Raw genomic sequence first — 7111 nt, 5'->3', positions numbered from 1 at the left:
CATGATGACACAGTTCAGAAATTGTGTCCTATGTCCATGTATTGATGTCTATGGAGGTGGCCATTTTCATGGAGACCAAGATTTAATCAAAGACTGACAGGTAAGACAGCATGACTTCAGTAATGGAGACAGAAATGTAAAAGACACTTCAGTCTCTAGAGATTCATTAGCTGCTTTTCTTTAATGCATAGTTGCCTGCTCTCCCAGAATGTTCATGAGACGTCCCGAGAGAGCAGGACAACCTCCCGGTTCTCGTCCCCGCAATAGATAAGTGACGAGGCTAAGATGATGCAATGTTTGCGTCATTAAGCCCCACAATCAATTAGGTGGTGGGGCCAAAATGATGCGATTCATCAAGCCCCACCCCCGCACACCCACCTCCCCCGGGATCTCCCTGAAGCCAACCAGGAAAAGTTGTTAAGTATGCACTATGTTCAATGCAGACCTTATCCAAGGAGATATGGAGAGATATATATATATAAACACACGCACGCACAAGGAAAGCAGTTGTGTAAGTGGTGTTATGGTTCCACTCCAGTCTCTGTGTGTATACACCATACTTGCCACATTCCGGGATACTCCCGGGAGAGCAGGCAAGTCTCCCGCATCCCGCAATTCCCAGGCCAAAGTAACGCAATTCGCAATGAAGCGCGTCATTTTGGTCCTGCGACAAAACGTAATTTCCGTTTCCTATATCTATCTATTGGTCCTCTGCACTCACCATGTACAGACTGGGGATTAGAGGGGAGATGATATAAGCAAAGAAACAGAAATACTCTGCGCTCACCTAATGCACAATTAATGCTTTTCTATATTAAAAACAGGGAATGTTAGTTTCACATATTGTATTATACGTTAAGCTGTCCAACTTGGGCCAAAGTCTTCCAATTTTGGCCAGTCCTAACATATTTGTGCACCTAAGCTTTATCCCGGGTAAAAAGTATAGGATTTGATCATGTTAGTGTAAAAGGTTTCTTAGTCCACGCTTTGGTAATTATGAGGACGTGTGGTGGGAGTTTGAATTAACATGACAGGTATTGAGTTATACATATCAACAGGGTTTCTTTTATATTAACTCATTAACACCCACTATATGTTTAAAATGGGCAGGACTGGACTTTGTTCTGAGCTGCCATATATCTATAGTGACATGCCAGAAGAAAGTTTTACTCTAAAATTACTAGATTGATTAATTTGAGCCCAGATATCTGCAGGGTTAACAATATTTTATGTATTTATAACCTAATTGAACACCTCTATACAGTACACTAGTGAGTCTTTTTTAAATACTCCAATTGCCCCACATTTGGGGAACATTTGCCATAAAGCTTCCATAATCGATCTTCAGAAAATTCAGATTTTTTTTAATAATAATTAGAAATCATAGATGCCCTCCTCACACCCTTTATTTTTCTTGTTTATGTATTACTCTATATAACATAGATTGTAAGCTCTTTGGATCATGTACCTCCATCCTGCTGTGTGCCACATTCTGTATTAAGCTTTTTATTCGAGACACTGTATTTATTGCATTGTCAGTTCTTTACTAGAGTGGCCTGTAATCTTGTGGCACTATATAAATACATTTATAAATCCAGAAACACACATTTTACAATGGAATATATAGTGTTGGATTCATCCTTGCTTATACTGCAGAGTTTGTTTGCCTTGGCATGACCCAAATTTGAACCAATACATTGAACGGATTAGTCGGTATTGTCAGGATTAGTGTCAGGTTCCCAGAGACCTCAGTGTCTACACAATGAAGCATATTGGGTTTCTGTACTATGGAGTTTGTCGATCTGTCCTCAGTGTTTACATGTTGACTATCAACATTGTCTTGAATGAAAATGGCACCCTTGTTCTGTCCTAATATTCTGTTACTTCTCCTGCTCTAGATTTATTCTGTATCTAAAGTTTACTCCAATGGCTAAAATTTTGAAAATTAACTCAGCTAGGTTCAAGTCAAGCACATCCTTGTACAATTATTTGCCATATATAAAATATAAGAGTATAAATAGATTATAAATTGCAGCCTTATTCTGATACTGGTTTCCTCAAGCGTACCTGTTGCTTTCCATGGGTGTAGCTAGAGATATTTTTTGGGGGGGAAGAATAAAGGAATTAACCAACTCTGTTTCATCGAATTTCAAATCACTAGCCTTAAATCTATATTATATTATAGGAAAACTGATTTTCCTTTGTGATAAATAAATGAATAAGTGTTTTGTAGCATTTGTTTCGTAACAAGGAATTTAATTAAAATGGGCCTGATTGATCTTCAAATGCAAGTCCATTTGTGTGTCGTATCTTGTGTGAAATTGCGCTGTGCATGAACCAGAACGGGACCTACGCTAGTGAACACAATTGCATGGAATTCGTGTCCGCACGCAAATGACTATTCCGACTGCTTTCGATTTGAAGGACGGAACGGGGATGGAAATAGTCGAGTGAGATTATGAGTCTCACTCTCGCAATATCTCCTCAGTAAGAAGTTTACAGCGCGCGGCGGAAGGAGGACTGCAGTGTCAGGTAAGTGATTGGGGGGCGACTCACATTGGGGGCCTCACGGGGGAATGGAGGACCCCTTAGCCCAGGGGCCTCCATTCCCTTAATCCGGCCCTGAGTGCAATACTTTGCTTACATGTCTGCCTACTGAGGTAGGCAATGCCTGGCATTGCTGTCACTCCACCTATCGTTTGCATGTTGGTGTAGCCTTGCTACCACCAATGTGGGTAGGGATATTGGTGTGTTGACCCCACTTACTGTTGAACTGACCCCACCTACAGGTGACTTGGCCCTGCCGATACAGGTAGAAATTCTGAGAAATGGAGAGAATGTTCTGCTGAATGTTCATACAGAATGAGGAGGAATTCTAAAGAGATCCACATACTTGCACAATGCTGCTGTGGATAGAGCACACTTGCCAACATAGGCAACTTGTTTCCCGGGAGGCAGGTGGGTGTGTGGCTCGAAGAATTGCTTCATTAGCCCCGCCTCCAAATCTGGCATCACTATTTTGGACCAATAAAATACGGGGCAGAGTCACGATAACACGTGCAGAGCGTCACTAAGCCCCCCCCCCCTGTTTAATTTACAGAGCTGGTCAGGAATTGGGAGAAGTGCCTGCTCTCCCGGGAGTCTCCCAGATATTCCAGGAGAGTAGACAACTATGGGATAGAGGAAGATACTGCTCGGAACATGTCTTCTATGTACATTAAAGCACCCGGCTATAGAAATGAACACTAGTGAATGGTTGAGACTATCCTCATCCCTATAGTATTATTCATGTGATTCATATAGGTGAGGGGTGCTCTTCCAACTTCTAAGTATTAAAAGGAATCAAGAAGACCAGAATTGGAAATATGAGAAGGCACTCCAGTCCAAAGCAAGAAAAAATATCATTTATCTTAAAAATCTTTGCTTTATATCTTTATTATTTAATTAAAATATATCTTGTAAACTATAACTATCCCAAACAATTCAGTAAGGACCCTGGTCCATAGCAGTGAAATATTGTTAAAAATACAGGTAAAGAATGTGTATATAGAAAGAAAATGTGTAAATTAAAATTCTCTTATCCTTAATTAGCAGTTATATTGTATCAATAAAATATTGAATTTGTCATGTGTGTTTGTGTCATTCTTATTGTTGCGCATGTATATCAGCAGTTATATTGTATCAATAAAATACTGAATTTATCATCTGTGTTTATATCATTCTTTTATTGCACACACATATAATGTATTCCCACACTAAGATGTCTCATAGTCTTATGGAAAATCCCTTCCAATTCACTGACAATAAACAAGTGTATAGGGATTACTAATAAGCATATATCAAGGCTTATGTGTTAATTTATCTTTATGATGGACCTCTATAATACTCGTCTTCCATATCCACATATATATCTCTCACAAAGGTCATGAGATAAATTATATTATCATTCATATATTTAGCCAAGCTATCTGCAATATCTGGAAAACACTGAGCTCTAATGGCTCGTTCAATGTAACTTATAGAGGGTTAAACTGTTTTGATCCAGACTGGTGAATACAAAGGCAATAGGTTCTTAGTTATTTGTCAATACCAATCTTTCTCCTTTCATAGGGTATATACTATTCAGCATCTTATCACTTAATTATAAAGTTGTCTGTCTACCTTAAACATAGAGGGCCTGATTCACTAAGGATCTTAACTTGAGTTAAATACTGACTGTTTTTTCATGTAGCACACAAATACTCGATAGCTTGTTTGTACACTGAAATTTAAAGTTGATATTTGTGTGCTACATGAAAAACAGGCAATATTTAACTTATGTGCAAAACAAAATACTAATTTGCACCCCTTGCATTGTAACATGGTTTTGTCCAGGAGACTGAAATAAGAAGTTTCTCAAGTTAAGATCCTTAATGAATCAGGCCCAGAGTCCCAGTATCTGCCTATTATCCCCTCCGAGATTTTAACCACCCAATAGATGTTTTATATTCTGCAGATGAATTGATCTAAAGATCTATTAGTGCTGCTTGGATTTAGATCTGCCTTAAATCTATTGCGGGTTGATGTATGTGGAATATACATATAACTATTACTCCGGGAGGTGCTGGCCCCACTTTCGGGTTGTGACGTCACCAATGACGTCAATTACCCAACGTACGTTTCATTCGTTACAGCTTTGTCAAACATAATAATCTATGTCCAAGGCTCTCCATCTGTGTGCTGTATACCCCAAGGTACCTGAGATTAATTTGTTTAATATAATGTAAAATAACATTACATTTATTAATAAATAATAATATATATAGGGGGTGTATTTAAAATCTGTAGTTGCATAGGCGTCGTTTGATATCACATTAGGGGTACTTTGAATAAACAAACATTTTAGGGGATTCTTGGTAAAAACATTTACCATCCCATGGTGGAACAACATGGGGCCATTGCCGCACCCCTGCTGCATGGTCATGTGACTTACAACATTGCGGTATGGTGGGGAGGGGCCAAGATACTGTAAAGTCGGCAATTATGGTCCTTGGTAAAAATAATCACCATCACATGGGTGTTGATTAATACATACATTCCAGGGGGTAAATGTATTAAGCTTCTATTTTTGCAAATTGCTGATATTCGGCAACTTTGTCAGCAAAATTTAAAACGGCAATGTGTTTAAAATCATCTTTGCAATCTGTGGTTCCATCATTATCATCACTCCATCATTATTTTAAAAGACAATTTAATTTTAAAAAACATTTTTATAAATTGGACATACCTGTTTTGAAGGTTACTACTGGCACTGGGATTTGATGTCATTACATCTACCTGTTCAACCAACAGGAGATGGAACCTTGAGCTAGTGTGACCTACGTACATATAGTACTAGTTGTGGTAAACCAGTGTTGTTGCATCTCGTACTAGTATACATTGGGCTGTTACTGATACCAACTAATCAGAGCAAGTGTTTTTTTTTCTACCAGTAGTTAAAAAATGAAAGCAAACTTCTTATTGGTTGCTAAGGTTTGCAGCATCTTCATCATCATAAACATTTATTTATATAGCGCCAGCAGATTCCGTAGCGCTTTACAATTGGGAACAAACAGTAATAAAACAATACTGGGTAATACATACAGACAGACAGGTAAGAGGGCCCTGCTCGCAAGCTTACATTGCTGTGCACCTATTTTCATAATTGTCCCTTGTGTGCTCATTAGTTTTCTTATGTGTATTATTTATCTACATATTATAGATTACTCATATACTTCATTGGAGGGTTATCAATAAGAATGTCAGTCATTTCAAACAAATTATATTTTTAGACATTTTATTGTTTTATTACATTGTTTCATAGCACTTTCAGCTGAATAAACAAAAGATATGTCTCAATATCTGCTGCTAAGTCAATGATACCCTCACTCATTATGAGAGAAAGGGATTAGGGTGGTCCCCAGCTGTAGTTCTTACATAACTAGGATGGTTTTTGTTTATTTGCTGCTGTTTATAGAAGCGTGTGCATGGGTTAGCGTGTTAAGATATCAGTGAAGATATCAGAAGCTTTTCTGCTTAAGTTTTATAATCATGGCTGGTGGCCATAACGTTTTTATAGCCACACTAAAGACCTGATTGTACCATGTCCTCTGAAGGGGCGGAGATATAGCACCAGTAATTACTTTCAATGGCAACCCTTTATCCCATTTTTTTAATAAAAGAAATCACCTGAGCACAGTGCAATTATGATGTACAAATATAATGCATGAAATTCAAACAGCCCATGGGGTATATTTACTAAACTGCAAGTTTGAAAAAGTGGAGATGTTGCCTATAGCAACCAATCAGATTCTAGTTGTCATTTTGTACAACGTACTAAAGAAATAACTAGAATTTGATTGGTTGCTGCAGGCAACAGCTCCACTTTTTTAAACCCAAGGTTTAGTAAATATACCCTCAGATGCTCCCTTACTGTTGATACATATCCACAATATAAATATGAGGTCCAATGGGTTGTCTTTTAGGATTGTAAAAGAAGTGTTGCAATTGATTGAGGATGGGATATAACAAGGCTTTGAAGTGTCATGTTTATTTTTGCAAGCTGCAAACTCTCAAAATATCATGCAGGGTGTCTGTATAGACGATCAAAAAGCAGAATTAGGCGCATTCAAACAAGCGCATGTGAGAAGAAGAAAACAAATGTTCGTTGCTTGCACATTTTTCACCAAATGGTAAACGACCTACAAGTGTTGGGTCAATGTTATATACTTACTTTAAAAATCAGTTTGCTAGCTAACCGTAGAGGAAGTAAAACTGATTAGGTATCTTTTTTTAAAAATTTTAAGAAAGCGAAGCCTAAAATAGCGAGAAGCCACTGGTAGCCTAAAATGCCTGAAATTAGGACACTCGCTGGCAGAGTTGTACAAAACTGTTCCTGATGCCTACTTACAGTGTATGCAGCATTATCAAGGCAATGTCTATCTCGTATCTCAGTGATGTCACTAGTTCCTATGCTGAATATTGGTCCAGCCCAGACCAATGTATGTAGGTGATGGGTGTATTTTAAGTATCTGTCAAAATCAGTTTTAAACTATTAACTGGACACTTGCATGTGATTTATTTTTATTATTTT

At 38.0% G+C, this 7111-nt stretch overlaps 1 long non-coding RNA gene across 1 annotated transcript in view; it reads left to right on the top strand.

The window, feature by feature from the left end:
- The first annotated feature begins 15 nt into the window (after nucleotides 1-15).
- The window catches only part of LOC142099055 (uncharacterized), a 24451-nt gene continuing 17355 nt past the window's right edge, over nucleotides 16-7111 (top strand). Inside the window, exon 1 of the long non-coding RNA XR_012678466.1 lies at nucleotides 16-100. This is a non-coding gene — a long non-coding RNA (uncharacterized LOC142099055). The remainder of the gene's footprint in view (nucleotides 101-7111) is intronic.

Source organism: Mixophyes fleayi, chromosome 8 (genome assembly GCF_038048845.1).
Source record: "Mixophyes fleayi isolate aMixFle1 chromosome 8, aMixFle1.hap1, whole genome shotgun sequence".
Classification (NCBI taxonomy): domain Eukaryota; kingdom Metazoa; phylum Chordata; class Amphibia; order Anura; family Limnodynastidae; genus Mixophyes; species Mixophyes fleayi.
This window is presented reverse-complemented; position numbering and strand designations above follow the sequence as displayed.